At 56.3% G+C, this 16,139-nt stretch overlaps 1 long non-coding RNA gene and 1 pseudogene across 1 annotated transcript; both read right to left on the reverse strand.

Annotated features, from left to right (window-relative positions):
- Nucleotides 1–1,575: 1,575 nt before the first annotated feature.
- LOC108515209 (uncharacterized) lies at nucleotides 1,576–2,954 on the reverse strand (annotated as a pseudogene).
- A 10,311-nt stretch (nucleotides 2,955–13,265) lies between these two features.
- On the reverse strand, nucleotides 13,266–16,101 carry LOC108515213 (uncharacterized). Its single transcript, XR_001881459.1, has 3 exons — nucleotides 15,910–16,101; nucleotides 15,464–15,663; nucleotides 13,266–13,752 (listed from the first exon to the last, which is right to left on the reverse strand). It is a non-coding gene; the product is annotated as an uncharacterized LOC108515213 (long non-coding RNA).
- Nucleotides 16,102–16,139: the final 38 nt, after the last annotated feature.

A 16,139-nucleotide genomic window follows, 5' to 3' on the forward strand; every position in this document is an offset into this window, starting at 1 on the left:
TTGCATCCATGTTGCTGCAAAGGACACATTTTCATTCTTTTCATGGCTACGTAGTATTCCTGGTGTATACCTACCACATTCTCATTCTTTCCATGGTTGCATAGTATTCCACAGTGTATACCTACCACATTCTCATTCTTTCCATGGTTGCATAGTATTCCACAGTGTATACCTACCACATTCTCATCCTTTTCATGGCTGCGCAGCATTCCACGGTGTATCCCTACCACATTTTCATCCTTTTCATAAGCATGGCTGCGCAGCACTCCACAGTGTATGCTGAGCCATGTTTTCAACCTTTTCAATGCATGGCTGCGCACACTCCACGGTGTATACCTACCATGTTTTCATCCTTTTCATGGCATGGGCTGTGTGGTAGACTCCACGGTGTATACCTCCACAGTTTTCATCCTTGGCATGACTGCATGGTACTCCATGGTGTATGCCTACCACGTTTTCTTTATGTAGTCGTCTACCATCGATGGGCACCTGGGTCGGCTCCATGTCTTGCTATTGTGAATAACGCTGTGATGAACATATGTGTCATTTTGGTAGAATCATTTATTTTCTTTTGGGTATATACCCAGTAATGGGATTGCTAGGTTGAGCGGTAGCTCTGTTTTAAGATCTTTGACGAATCTTCAGACTGCTCTCCACAGGCCTGGGCTAAGTTACATTCCCACCAGCAGTGTGTGAGCATCAGCTTTTTTCTTTGGCTTCACCAGCATCTGTTGTTTTTTGACTTTGTAATAATCGCCATTCTGACTGCTAAGCTGGCATCTCATTGTGGTTTTGATTTGCATTTCTCTGATAATGATAGTTTTTTCTTATACTTGTTGGTCACTTGTATGTCTTCTTCGGAGAAGTATCTGTTCATGTCCTTTGCCCATTTTTTAATGGGGTTGTTTTTTGCTTGTCGATTTAAGTTTCCTATAGATGCTGGATATTAGGCCTTTGTCAGATGCATAGTTTGCAAATATTTTCTCCCATTCTGTAGGGGTGTTTCCTCTGCTGGCAGTTTCCTCTGCTGTGCAGAATCTCTTTAGTTTAATTAGGTCTCACTTGTCTTTTTGTTTTTGTTGCAGTTGCTTTTGAGGACATAGCCAGAGTTCTTTGCCAATGCCGACGTCAAGAAGAGCATTTCCTAGGTTGTCTTTCAGGATGTTTATAGTTTGACGTCTTGCATTTGAGTCTTCAATCCATCTAGAGTTGATTTTTGTCTATGGGGAAGGGTAAGAGTCCAGTTTCCTTCTTCTGCCTGTGACTGAGCTGGTTATCCCAGCACCATCTATCGGACAGGGAGTCCTTTCCCTGCGGCTTGTTTTTGTTGGTCTTGTCAAAAATCAGATGGGCGTAGGTGTGCAGCCTCATGTCTGAGTTTTCTGTTCTGTTCTATACGATAATGAAACCAAATAAATGTCTCTGCTCAGACACCTTCTGACAAGGTCTGTGGCGCCCACCACCGTGTTAGGGCCGCAGCCGCCTGCCCCATGTGCCTGGCCGGGCTCTGCCCAGTTCCCTGCAGCTGCGCCAGTGTGTGCTGTGACTCGTGCTCCTGGCTTGTCATCTGCCCCCTCAGTAGACACCACGTTCCTCAAGCTTTCTCTGCTCCGTGACCAGCACCTGGGATGGGACCAGCAGTGCCTGCGGCTCTGGATTCATGCTTGTTGAAGGACTGACTGAACAGAGGCTCCCTTGCAGAAGTGAACGGTGTGGCCCTCCCTGAGTCCCGGCCTCGCTCTGGATACCAGGGAGCAAGGCAGTCAGGGATCAGAGGCTGAGGCTGAGATGCTAGAGCAGGGAGATTGCCTGGGCGGGGGCTGGCGGGTGTGGTGGAACTGCAGGTTCTCTCCTTGACCTGCCTGCGGGGGAGCCTTTCTCGGCCCTCTCTCTGCTGGTTTTCACCCTTCGGCGTTTTTCCCCCTGGTGCATGCCATGCCTTGCACCCCACCCCAGGGATCCAGGAAGGGGACGTGTCGGCCGAGTGAGAGCCAATTTCTGAACACTCTGTGAAGTTGGTGAGAATTCAGGTGCCTATCAGCCGGGCTCCACCTGTGCAGCAGGTGTGGCTGCCTCACTGTGACTTCAAAGGACCCCAGGGAGGAAGGAGGCTCCCGGCTGCACACAGGTGAGTCAGTCCCATTGTTCTGCATGTCTGAAAAATCAATCGGGTCCAAAGTAAAAATATTTATTTAATGAGCAGAAGTGTATGGCCAATCGGTTTTTAAAGGATATTGCTTCCTGCTCCTTGATACTGAAAAGGGGCCTTTGACAAAATTCATTTGCAGGGATTGAGTTCTGGGTGAAATAAGGACAGAAAATAGCACAGCACCCACCAAAGACAGCCCATTCTCTTCCTTGGGGTGCTGGGGGACATGGACGCCCCTCAGGGGCAAGAAGATCCCAGTGAGAGGACACTGGGCACTGTGTGAACTCTCCCCTGGAAACCCCAGAGAGGGGCAGGCGACAGCCCTGGGTGTCCCTGGGTCTCCCAAACGCAGGCCTGGGCTTCTCTTGGAGGAGGACTCCACCCTGCAGAAAAGAAGGGTCTGGGTCAGAACCCACTGAGTCCGGGGCTCCCTCCGCCTCCTTCACTCCCTGTGAGATGGGCACAGAGCCTGGTGGTTCTCGGCTGAGATGGCACCCTCGCGGCACCTGCCGGGGACATGCCTGCTGGCCACCACCAAGCTCCTGCAGCTCCGGTCTGTGGAGAGCACTGCCCCGATCCCCAAGGCTCAGAGAACTCGTGGTGCGTTTTGTAGCATCAGCATTTGAGTACTGGGTGTGCTGCGCTCCCTTCCTAGCACGGCTCCCCATTCAGCTCCTTGCAGGCGTCGAGACCTTGTTGCATGGCTCCTCTTCCAAAATCCACAAGGTTCTGAGTTCCTGGGGCTTTGTCCCCCAAGTCTGTGGCCGCCGCAGGGCCTCCTCCTGGACCAGCCTGAAGGGCACATGGGGATGGCGCCTCAGGCCTCAAGTAGCAAAGGCCGCACAGACATCCCGAGGACCCCAGGAGCAGCCATGTCCTGCCTCTTGGTCCCTGAGGACCCTGGGCCTTCCTGGCAGTGGAGGCTGGTGTCTCCCGTTCTGTCCAGGTGCAGGCTAGCACACAGCTCCCGAAGGGAGCGAGGACCCAGGACTCTGTGACGGTTCTGGACAAGGCTCTCCAAGCGCCAGGCCTCAGGTCAGAACAGGACTCAACTAAATGCCTTCGGAGCTCTGGGTGAGACGCGCAGCACCCGTCACAGTCAGTCTTCGTGTGTTGGTGTGTGATGGAGACGATGTCTCAGCTCTATGTTCTCGCCAGGCTGTGTTTGGGACGTGTCAGTTTCCCGTGACTGCTGGAACAAGTTACCCCAGCTTTAGGGGCTCAGAACAACATGCAGGACTCTCACGCTTCTGGGACACGGCCCCCACTCCCTCTGGAGGCTCCGGGCCAGGATCCTCCCATTGCCTCCAGCTTCTGCTGTATCTCTCCATGGCTGGTTCCTCTGTGTCTCTTCTCTGTGTCTCTCTTCTGTCTCTTAGAAGGACACGCATGATTGCATTTAGACCCCCCCACACACACCCCCGATAACCCAGGAAAAGCACCTCTCAAGATCCCTGCGTTTATCACAGCTTTTGCCTCATAGGTGACATTCAAAGCGCTGGGGTTTTGCACAGATTTGGGGAGAGGTCTTAATCAGCTCAGGTGGCCGTAGCAGAAAATCACACGTGGGCGACCTGAGCTGCAGGCACAGGTTTCCTGCCACTCTGGAGTAGAAGCCAGAGATCCGGGCACCAGCTGACTGGCCTCCTGGTGAGGGCCCTTCCTGGTTTCCTGGTGCAACAGAGGAAGGGGAGGGCAACCCTCTCCTATGAGGGCACTGATCCCACTGGAGGACCCTACTCCACACGCCGCAGCACTGGGGTTGGGGTTCCACCCGTGACTCCTGCAGGAGCACAAACCTGCAGCCAATAGACCGCGTGCCTCTGGGCAGCAAAGGTCCCCTCTCACCCGCACTTCATTCTCCTGGTGCTGCCTCTAAGGACAAGGCTGGCTCCAGCAGTCTCGGTGCTGACTACCAGGAGGCAGGAGGCCCGCTCGCTCACCACAGCCGTGAAGCCAGCTGATTACATTTCAGGCTTTTGTTCCCCACCCCGACCCGCTCCTTTATCCACACAGACTACTTGGACCTGGACTCAGGCCAGGCTGGACACCGGGCAGACAGAGGGACGTCCCCAGCAGCCAGCACTCTCTGTCTGAGCAGACAGAAGGATGTCCCCAGTAGCTGGCTCCCCCGTCCAAGCAGATGGAGGGACGTCCCCAGCAGCTGGCTCCCTCTGTCCAAGCCCTGGGCAGGTGGGGTCCTCCAGAGCTCCCCTCCGCAGCTCCAGCCGCTCCCATGCTCCAGCTCCTGCCCCCTCCTGGGGCTCTATCTCCCCATGGAGAAAGGGGGTCCCTCGGCTGGGCAGGCACAGCCTCCTTCCAGGCCTTCTTACAGGCACCTTCACATGTGCCTGTGCCACCTATGCTGTGCCCACCACCTCGGCAGATGCCAGGGTCCACAGGAAGGCATTGGGCACAACAGTCACTCAGCTGTCGTGTTTTCTTTCTCTTAGCCACAGTCTAGGCCTAGCAGCAGTGGCCTTGGTTTGGAGCCCAGGTTGGGCACCCCTGTGATGCCAATTTTCTTTGCCCTCATCATCCCAAGGTGGCTGCTGCAGTTTCAGACATCACAGCTCTGTTTACCGCAAAGCAGAAGGGGGACAGGGTGTGTGCCACTTACACTTGTTTCTTCTTCTGGAAAATCTAAACTTTACCCCAAAATGCCACCGTAGCCTCATGCTTGCTTCTCACCAGTCTGAGCTGTAAGAGATGGCTCCATCCTCTACACCAGAAATGGGCAAGGCCCAACAGGGCTGGGAACTGCCAGTCCCCTTGAGGGCCCTCTTATTTTTATTTTTTAGAGATGTGAAAACTGGAGTTCGGAGATGGGCTTGTTCATGGCCACACAGCCAGGGAGCCTGCTCACCCCAGTGTGTGCCCAGCCAGAAACCTGCGTCTGGGCCCCCAGAGCCTGGGATCCTCACAGTGAGGACCCGCCATGTCCACTGCCTGCAGGAACCGACAGAGGCTGTGATGCTGACCCCAGCCTCAGCAACAAAGCTTCGCCCAAAGGAATGCACCCAGTGGCAGCGCAAAGTGGCCCTGGAGCCTGCGGGGTTGAGGCGGTGGAGCCTGGTCAGCGGGGGGGTTGGGGGGGTGGGAGGGGGGACGTGGCCAGTGGCCAGGGGCCAGGGAGCGGTCAGGGCTTGTCGACTGACCAGAGGCTCAAGGAAAAGGTGAGCTTTGAGTGACGGTCACTGGGCCATATGGGGTGGGGCGGCTCTGGCTCTGAAAGAACTCCTGCTTGGAGGAGGCCTTGAGCTTCCTGAGGCTGGTGGCCCCCAGGCAACACTCTGCCCTGGCCCTAAGGGACTCTAAACTCTGGGCTCCCTGAAGCCTCATAGATGAGGAGCAAGTAGCTGCAGGTCCCCAAGCCATAGTGGGGTAAGCCTGGGACTTGGCAGAGGACGCCAGGTTATATCTGATGCTGGCCCCTGGTCCTGATCAACCTGTGTTTAACAGCAGACGGTGGAAAGAGAGGCAGAGGTGGTGTACTAGGCCGTTCTTGCATTGCTAAAAAGAAAACCTGAGACTGGGTAATTTATAAAGAAAAGAGGTTTAATTGGCTCACGGTTTTGTAGGCTGTACATGAAGTATAGTGCCAGGATCTGCTTCTGATGAGGCCTCAGGAAATTTCCAATTGTGGTAGAAGGTAAAGGGGGAGCAGATGCATGGCATTGTGAGAGGGGGGCAAGTCAGAGGGAGGAGACATCTCTCATTGTGAGAGGCAGAGCAAGTCAGAGGGGAGAGGCACCTCACATTTTGAGAGGGGGAGCAAGTCAGAGAGGGGAAGTGCCTCACATTGTGAGAGGAGAGCAAGTCAGAGGGGGGAGGTGCCTCACATTGCAAGGGGGGAGCAAGTCAGAGGGGGGAGGCACCTCGCACCTCACACTTTTTTAAAAAAGAAATTGAGATGGAATGTCACTCTGTTGCCCAGGCTGGAGTGCAGTGGCATGATCTCAGCTCACTGCAACCTCTGTCTCCCAGGTTCCAGCAATTCTCCTGCCTCAGCCCCCCATGTAGCTGGGAAAACATGTGCACACCACCACACCCAGCTAATTATTTTTGTGTTTTTAGTCGAGACAGGGTTTTGCCATGTTGGCCAGGCTGGTCTTGAACTCCTGACCTCAAGTGATCCACTCGTCTCAGTCACCCAAAGTGCTGGGATTACAAGTGTGAGCCACTGCGCCTGGCCACTACACATTTTTAAACTACCAGATCTACCAGAGTGAGAACTCACTCATCACCAACGGGATGACCCATGTCATTCATGAGGGACCCACTCCTGTAATCCAAACACCTCCTACCAGCCCCTACCTCCAGCACTGACAATTACATTTCAACATGAGATTTGAGGGGACAAACATCCAAACCATATCGGGTGGGCTCAGGAGGCAGCAGCCCTGGAAGATGCCAAGTGCCTGGGAGGTCAGAGGAAGATGCTGGAGTTCACGGGTGCCATAGGCAGGCGCAGCTCCTGCCAGGTGGCTGAAGACGTGGCTCCAGGTGGTGGCAGTGCCTCGGCCCCACCCATCCTTCCTAGGGAGAGGGTCACGGCTCAGTGCCTGAGGGGCTAGGGGGCTTTTCTGAGAGGGATGCATGCCCGCCTGTCAGGCACTTTCGGAAAAAGCTGGAAACCAAGATTTCCCCGAGAAGTCCTGGGCTTTCCGGTGTTGGAAACTGCAAGAAACAGCTGGCTTCTACTTCCCCCCACCAGGGTCCAGGAGAGAATTTGTTCTGGACAAAGCCCTGTAGGCCACATGCTTGGGGCACCTCTGACCTCGCCCAGTGCCATACCTCCCAGCTGAGGCCCGGCCCCTGCTAGGGAGTGGTTCAGGGATGTGGGGCCTGGCACTGGTCCGCAGGCCTGTGGGAGACCTCTGGGCCTCTGGCAGAGTGGAGCAGCACTTGGCCGAGGACCGCAAGGGCTGAGCTGTCCTGACCCAGTCCTGTGATAGCAGAGCCGCCCACCCTGCCTCGGGTCTCCGGGATGTCTCCTGCAGCCACGCCACTCATAGCTGGGCTCTATGCATGCTGTCAGTGCAGCCCCAGCAGCCCAAAGGTGTTCACAAGCTCCCAGACCGACTGTACCTGCTCCAGGGCAACTCCTATGAGGGCACTGAAACTTCCCATCGTTACAGGGCTCCGGCCCGCAGCCATGGGGATGCCCCTTCCCACACCAGCTCCTGCAACTGGAAGGCTGCGGGCCACTCCCTCTGAGGTCCCTCCTTTCCAGACATAAGGGCAGGAGTCAAGGGCAGTGGCAGCATCCCCCAAAGATGTTGATGGACGGTGTTTCAACCTAAACCGGACAGCCGCAGTCCCTCCCCGGCCACACAGCGGGACAGAGACAAGGACACAGCGGCCCACCTGCTGCTCTCACTCTCCCTTCCTCCACGGTGTAAACTAAACTGCACACATGGCCTGTCACTTGGACAAGGCTGGAAGGCCCCACCCCCTCCTAAGACGTTACGGTGCAGGGAACCCCCAAGTCCACCCTCAACTGTGCTCACCTGAAATGGCCCAGCAAGGGCCCCACATGCCTTCCCGTTTCACATTTGGGAAGGTTAGTGGGTAAAATGCGATATCGACAGTTCTCAAATATTGATGTTGATCTTAACTGCTAGAGATACCGTGAGGGAAAAAAGCGCTTTTGTTCAACATTTATGAATGGATAAAGGAGGAACTGAAACCAGCAAAGGGGCGGCTGGCCCTGGACCAGGTTTAGGAGCTGTGGGCAGGGTGGGCCGGCACCTCCTTTCCTCTTGAGAAGGATGTGAGCAGCAGGTGGCTCGTACCCCCTGCCTCCTCAGCCTCGTTCACGCCTCTGCACTACCCGCTGGGCTCCTGCCGCCCAGGGGTATGGGGAGAGGCCTTGGAGTGGGATAGAGGTTCACGTGTGGGTGTGTGACGGGTACCGGTGGATGGAGGTCCATGTGTGGGTGTGCAACTGGGTGTGAGACTGCATGTGGGTGTGTGAGTGTGCACACGAGTGTGCATGTGCTCGTACAACTGTGTATGTACGCAGTGTGAGCAGGTATGTGAACTGACTGTGCTGTGGCTGTGAGCGTGTACACATGTGAACTGAGCGTGACAGTGCGAAGGTGTGTGCCGCGAGTTCCACTGGCCACATGAGCACAGGCAAGGCCGCTCTGCTAGGCTGTGGATGTCCAGCCTGGCCATGCTGGACGCCCGTGTCTTCTTCTCAACACAGGACGGAGAGAGGACAACGCAGGACGCATCTCTGAGCTTGGCTCAGGCACCCAGCGGCAGCTGAGTTTGGGCGTAGCCGCTCTACGTAGCCCTGGCTTGGATGCTGTGAGCTGGGTGTGCCTGGGGTGAGCGCCTGTCCCTGGGGTGGGTGGAGACCCCCATTTCCCTCTCAAGTCCCCTCACTGCACATCGCAGCCTCCTCCCACCCCCGCTCCATTTAGAGAAAGATCGGAGGCCCCTCAGGCTGCACCTCCAGCCCTCCTCTCTGACCACGTGGGTCTCCCTGTTTCCTTCCGCTGGCCTGGTCTCTGTAGGGCCCACTGAGCCTGCAGTCTGGGACCCACAGGCTTGAGGATTGAGGCTCAGGGCCTGGAGCCTCCCTGGAATGTTCTAGAAAGCTATGGAGGGGCACCTGTCGGGGAGACAGCACACCGAGAGCCTCTCCCGCCTGGGTCCTACCACAGCAGCCTGAGCCTGTGGGCCTAAAGAGCTGCTCCAGACTTTAACTGGGCCTGAGGGCTGGTGCCCTGTGAGGAACCCGGGATAGAACCTGGGGACAGAGGCCTCCATTAGTCCTTGGAAGTGGCAGGTAGCCCATGGGGTCATTGTGATCATGGTGCATCATGGGAGCGTGTGCTGGGAAGGGGAGGGGTCATGGTGATCATGGCACAATGCACTTTCCTCTGGTCTAGGTTTAGGGATGCCAGCGAGACCCGCTGAAGCGTTGCGGCCCTACCCGAGGTGAGGCGTGCCCATGTCTGGGGACTCCTGTCTTGGGGCCCGTCCTAGGAGAACTAGCCCCCTCCTCTGGCAGGAAGCCCCCAAAGCCGTGGAGGAGCCCTGGGCCCACAGACAGCATCCCTGCTGCTGGGGACCTCAGGCCTGTGCAGGTGCTGCTGCCATGAGGCTGATGGGGCCCAGCCCAGCTACCTCAGCCCCTGCCTCTGCTTTCCAGGCTTCTCCATGGCTCTCTGCTTTTGCAGCCCCACTCCAGGCCAGAAGGCTCCCATGCCTCCATGGATCTTCACGATGTTGCCAATCAAGGTGAGCACCGTGAGGAAGTAGAGACAGACACAACGTTCAGCCGCAGAAGACAGGATAATAAAGTTGGGTTTGGTTTATGATCTAACGTGACCATTAAAAGTGTTTAATAAACAATGTTAAAGACTACATAGTGGCAGATACATAGGGCAATGCTTAGCATAACCTCATGACTGTCAATACGCACAGGCTTGAGAAACACCTGCAGGATACATGTGGGCATGTTAGTGTGAGTTAACTCAGTAGGGCAGCATATCGAATCTTGGTGCCCTTCTGTAGTGTCTATATTTTCTTTTCTTTCTTTTTCTTGACACGGAGTCTCGCTCTGTTGCCCAGGCTGGAATGCAGTGGCCCGATCTCGGCTCACTGCAAGCTCCACCTCCCGGGTTCCCGCCATTCTCCTGCCTCAGCCTCCCGAATAGCTGGGACTACAGGTGCCTGCCACCACGCCTGGCTACTTTTTTGTATTTTTAGTAGAGATGGGGTTTCACTGTATTAGCCAGGATGGTCTCGATCTCCTGACCTCGTGATCCGCCCACCTCGGCCTCCCAAAGTGCTGGGATTACAGGCGTGAGCCACAACGCCCGGCCTGTAGTGTCTATATTTTCTACAGTGAAGCTGGGATACTTTGGTGAGCAGAGGCATTGTTTTCAAAGTTCCCATCGGCACTTCCATCACATCCCTGTGTGGTTCTGTCCTGGACCAGCTGCCCACTGAGGTCCCACTCACCCCTGCCCTGCCCTGTCTGGCCAGCCAGGTACCTGCCCAGGAGGAAGAGGCTCAGTGTTTGGGGCCTGTATTATGCCCTGAAAATCCACTGCTGTTGAGTGAGGGTCCATGAGGCCTTTAGTTTGCCGCTGTATACTTCTGAAGAGCCGGGATGCTGTCCACTATTCTCTGTCTCCTGGCTGGACAGAGTTCCACTCAGTGCACACCAGGAGCAGTGATGGGGCTGGGGGTGTGAGGGCTCAGCTGTGCCCTGAACTCCTTCACAGTCTTGCAGGAGGGGTCATGGAGCCATATCTGGGTTTGCAATTTTTGGAAAGTTGTGTGACAATCTGCACTCAGGAATGCTGAGTGCTCAGCAGGCCCCATGAATGGTGATTAAATATGACGCTGTGTGTCCCACAACCTAAGGGCTGTGGCAGACACCAGGAGGGCCATCAGCTCCCACAGCTCTCGAGTCCAACTCAGGGCTCCTCCTTGCTGACCTCCCTGGATTGTCCATGGAGACAGCCATCCTCCCACAGAGCACCTGCCTGAGATGGGCCAGGCCGCCGTGCCTTGGCTCTTGCTGCATATACTGAGGTCAGCACAGAGACACTCTCGGACACCAGCATGCCCTCGGGTTTGCAGCTTGTCAAATATCTGATGAAGGCAATCTGGCCAAATGTGCTTTAACACCACTGGACCAAGAGAATGTCCTGGGCTGAGCAGATGCAGCCTTGCATCCACTGTCTGCCACCACCCACTGTGTACACCCCCTGCACACACCTCTGTACACACTCCCCCTGCACATAACCTCTACTCACAGCCTGTGTACACTCCTGCACATATCCCCTGCACACACCTCCTGCACACGCCTCTTGCACAATCCTGTGTATACCCCCTGCACACACCTCTGCACACACTCTCTCTGCACATAGCCTCTGCACACAGTCTGTGTACGCTCCCTGCACATATCCCCTGCACACACCTCCTGCACACACCTCTGCAGACACCTCCTACACACACCCTGTGTATACTCCCTGCACACACTTCCATACACACCTTCACACACCATGTATACCCCCTGCACACACCTATGCACACATCTCCTGCACACACCCTGTGTATACCCCCTGCACACACCTCCTGCACACACTGTTGCACAACCCCCCACACACAGTCCCTGCACACACTCTCTGTACACACCCCCTCCACATACACCCTGTATATACCCCTTGCATACTCCCTATGTACCCCTGCACATACTCCCTGCACAGACCCTGTGTGCATCCTCTGCACACACTCCTTGTGTATACTCTGCACACACCCCCTACATGTACACCCTCTGCACACTCCTCCTGCGTACACCCTATGTACACCTTCTGCACACACTCCCTGCACACATTCTGAGTACACCTACTGCACACCCCGTGTACAACCTCTGTACATACCCCCTACACACTCCCCTACACCACACACACTCCCTGCACACATTCTGAGTACACCTACTGCACACCCTGTGTACCTCTGCATGTGGATGTCCAGCCTGGCCATGCTGGACGCCCGTGTCTTCTTCTCAACACAGGACGGAGAGAGGACAACGCAGGACGCATCTCTGAGCTTGGCTCAGGCACCCAGCGGCAGCTGAGTTTGGGCGTAGCCGCTCTACGTAGCCCTGGCTTGGATGCTGTGAGCTGGGTGTGCCTGGGGTGAGCGCCTGTCCCTGGGGTGGGTGGAGACCCCATTTCCCTCTCAAGTCCCCTCACTGCACATCGCAGCCTCCTCCCACCCCGCTCCATTTAGAGAAAGATCGGAGGCCCCTCAGGCTGCACCTCCAGCCCTCCTCTCTGACCACGTGGGTCTCCCTGTTTCCTTCCGCTGGCCTGGTCTCTGTAGGGCCCACTGAGCCTGCAGTCTGGGACCCACAGGCTTGAGGATTGAGGCTCAGGGCCTGGAGCCTCCCTGGAATGTTCTAGAAAGCTATGGAGGGGCACCTGTCGGGGAGACAGCACACCGAGAGCCTCTCCCGCCTGGGTCCTACCACAGCAGCCTGAGCCTGTGGGCCTAAAGAGCTGCTCCAGACTTTAACTGGGCCTGAGGGCTGGTGCCCTGTGAGGAACCCGGGATAGAACCTGGGGACAGAGGCCTCCATTAGTCCTTGGAAGTGGCAGGTAGCCCATGGGGTCATTGTGATCATGGTGCATCATGGGAGCGTGTGCTGGGAAGGGGAGGGGTCATGGTGATCATGGCACAATGCACTTTCCTCTGGTCTAGGTTTAGGGATGCCAGCGAGACCCGCTGAAGCGTTGCGGCCCTACCCGAGGTGAGGCGTGCCCATGTCTGGGGACTCCTGTCTTGGGGCCCGTCCTAGGAGAACTAGCCCCTCCTCTGGCAGGAAGCCCCAAAGCCGTGGAGGAGCCCTGGGCCCACAGACAGCATCCCTGCTGCTGGGGACCTCAGGCCTGTGCAGGTGCTGCTGCCATGAGGCTGATGGGGCCCAGCCCAGCTACCTCAGCCCCTGCCTCTGCTTTCCAGGCTTCTCCATGGCTCTCTGCTTTTGCAGCCCCACTCCAGGCCAGAAGGCTCCCATGCCTCCATGGATCTTCACGATGTTGCCAATCAAGGTGAGCACCGTGAGGAAGTAGAGACAGACACAACGTTCAGCCGCAGAAGACAGGATAATAAAGTTGGGTTTGGTTTATGATCTAACGTGACCATTAAAAGTGTTTAATAAACAATGTTAAAGACTACATAGTGGCAGATACATAGGGCAATGCTTAGCATAACCTCATGACTGTCAATACGCACAGGCTTGAGAAACACCTGCAGGATACATGTGGGCATGTTAGTGTGAGTTAACTCAGTAGGGCAGCATATCGAATCTTGGTGCCCTTCTGTAGTGTCTATATTTTCTTTTCTTTCTTTTCTTGACACGGAGTCTCGCTCTGTTGCCCAGGCTGGAATGCAGTGGCCCGATCTCGGCTCACTGCAAGCTCCACCTCCCGGGTTCCCGCCATTCTCCTGCCTCAGCCTCCCGAATAGCTGGGACTACAGGTGCCTGCCACCACGCCTGGCTACTTTTTTGTATTTTAGTAGAGATGGGGTTTCACTGTATTAGCCAGGATGGTCTCGATCTCCTGACCTCGTGATCCGCCCACCTCGGCCTCCCAAAGTGCTGGGATTACAGGCGTGAGCCACAACGCCCGGCCTGTAGTGTCTATATTTTCTACAGTGAAGCTGGGATACTTTGGTGAGCAGAGGCATTGTTTTCAAAGTTCCCATCGGCACTTCCATCACATCCCTGTGTGGTTCTGTCCTGGACCAGCTGCCCACTGAGGTCCCACTCACCCCTGCCCTGCCCTGTCTGGCCAGCCAGGTACCTGCCCAGGAGGAAGAGGCTCAGTGTTTGGGGCCTGTATTATGCCCTGAAAATCCACTGCTGTTGAGTGAGGGTCCATGAGGCCTTTAGTTTGCCGCTGTATACTTCTGAAGAGCCGGGATGCTGTCCACTATTCTCTGTCTCCTGGCTGGACAGAGTTCCACTCAGTGCACACCAGGAGCAGTGATGGGGCTGGGGTGTGAGGGCTCAGCTGTGCCCTGAACTCCTTCACAGTCTTGCAGGAGGGGTCATGGAGCCATATCTGGGTTTGCAATTTTGGAAAGTTGTGTGACAATCTGCACTCAGGAATGCTGAGTGCTCAGCAGGCCCCATGAATGGTGATTAAATATGACGCTGTGTGTCCCACAACCTAAGGGCTGTGGCAGACACCAGGAGGGCCATCAGCTCCCACAGCTCTCGAGTCCAACTCAGGGCTCCTCCTTGCTGACCTCCCTGGATTGTCCATGGAGACAGCCATCCTCCCACAGAGCACCTGCCTGAGATGGGCCAGGCCGCCGTGCCTTGGCTCTTGCTGCATATACTGAGGTCAGCACAGAGACACTCTCGGACACCAGCATGCCCTCGGGTTTGCAGCTTGTCAAATATCTGATGAAGGCAATCTGGCCAAATGTGCTTTAACACCACTGGACCAAGAGAATGTCCTGGGCTGAGCAGATGCAGCCTTGCATCCACTGTCTGCCACCACCCACTGTGTACACCCCTGCACACACCTCTGTACACACTCCCCTGCACATAACCTCTACTCACAGCCTGTGTACACTCCTGCACATATCCCCTGCACACACCTCCTGCACACGCCTCTTGCACAATCCTGTGTATACCCCTGCACACACCTCTGCACACACTCTCTCTGCACATAGCCTCTGCACACAGTCTGTGTACGCTCCCTGCACATATCCCCTGCACACACCTCCTGCACACACCTCTGCAGACACCTCCTACACACACCCTGTGTATACTCCCTGCACACACTTCCATACACACCTTCACACACCATGTATACCCCTGCACACACCTATGCACACATCTCCTGCACACACCCTGTGTATACCCCCTGCACACACCTCCTGCACACACTGTTGCACAACCCCCCACACACAGTCCCTGCACACACTCTCTGTACACACCCCCTCCACATACACCCTGTATATACCCCTTGCATACTCCCTATGTACCCCTGCACATACTCCCTGCACAGACCCTGTGTGCATCCTCTGCACACACTCCTTGTGTATACTCTGCACACACCCCTACATGTACACCCTCTGCACACTCCTCCTGCGTACACCCTATGTACACCTTCTGCACACACTCCCTGCACACATTCTGAGTACACCTACTGCACACCCCGTGTACAACCTCTGTACATACCCCCTACACACTCCCCTACACCACACACACTCCCTGCACACATTCTGAGTACACCTACTGCACACCCTGTGTACCTCTGCACACACCCGCTACACACTCCCCAAGCCATCCACACACACCTACACACTCCCCTACACCATCCACACACTCCCTGCACACATTCTGAGTACACTTACTGCACACCCCGTGTACAACCTCTGCACACACCCCCTACACACTCCCCTACACCATCCACACATACTCCCTGCACACACCCCCTACACACTCCCCTACACCATTTGCACACAACCCAGTGTACAGTCCCTGCACACACCCTCTCTATACACACTCTGTGCACACACACCCGTGTACACCCTCTGCACATATCCCTACACACTCCCTGTGTACACCCTGTGTGTATACCCTCGTCTACTACCACCATACGTACCCCCCACTACCCTGCCTTGTATATCACTCCCCAGGCTGTGAAATACCAGGGACGTTGCCAACAAGCTGGTCTAATCTGAGGTGAGGGTTTCTGGGTGCCCCCTAGACACCAGGAGAAAGGCAGGGAGGGGACACCCCTAGGGCTTTGGACTCACTCCACGAGGCGCTGGGCCACAGTGGTACAGTGACACAGTAGATGTCCTGAGTGGGATTAAAGTCTTCCCAATGAACAGGCTGAACTCTGTCTTCCTTGAAAGCTCTGTAGAAGGACCTCGCAGGGATAAACACAGGGAGACCCTCCAGGGCGCGGTCAGCCGTGAGCCACAGTGCTGGGACGGTGACATTTCTGGAGGTTCTGGGGTGGAGAAGGACCGGCAGTGGGGAGTGACTGGCTGGGGAGAAGTTCAGCTCCCGCCCACCTCTGGGAGGCCCGGGGCTGGACGGGAGGTGCAGCAGACAGGCCCCGGGCGGGTACTGGGGGGTCTGGAGGGGTCCCCGCGTGGGGGTCGGGTGGCGGGGAGTCTAGGAGAGTCGGGGATCCCCCGGGCGCGGGGTTCAGGGTGGGAGCGGAGTGTGGATGGGGAACGGTCCCCACGCGCACCAGCAGCCGCGATTCCACTGCGCCTACTCGGGCTTTCCCCGGGAGGACACGGCGTGTGTCAAGGACCCCGGTCTAGAAGGCGGCCGCGCCCAGGGAAGCCTAGACGGGGCGCCATCTGGGGCGGGGGCTGGGGTGGCGGAGCCAGTGCCTGGCAGAACCGCCATTCAGGAGACCCCCCGGCCAGGCTCTTGGTTCCGCCCACGCAGGTCCCGCCCCTATCCCGGCCCCTC

The sequence above is a fragment of the Rhinopithecus bieti genome, unplaced genomic scaffold, assembly GCF_001698545.2.
Source record: "Rhinopithecus bieti isolate Rb0 unplaced genomic scaffold, ASM169854v2 scaffold_35303, whole genome shotgun sequence".
In the NCBI taxonomy this organism is placed as follows: domain Eukaryota; kingdom Metazoa; phylum Chordata; class Mammalia; order Primates; family Cercopithecidae; genus Rhinopithecus; species Rhinopithecus bieti.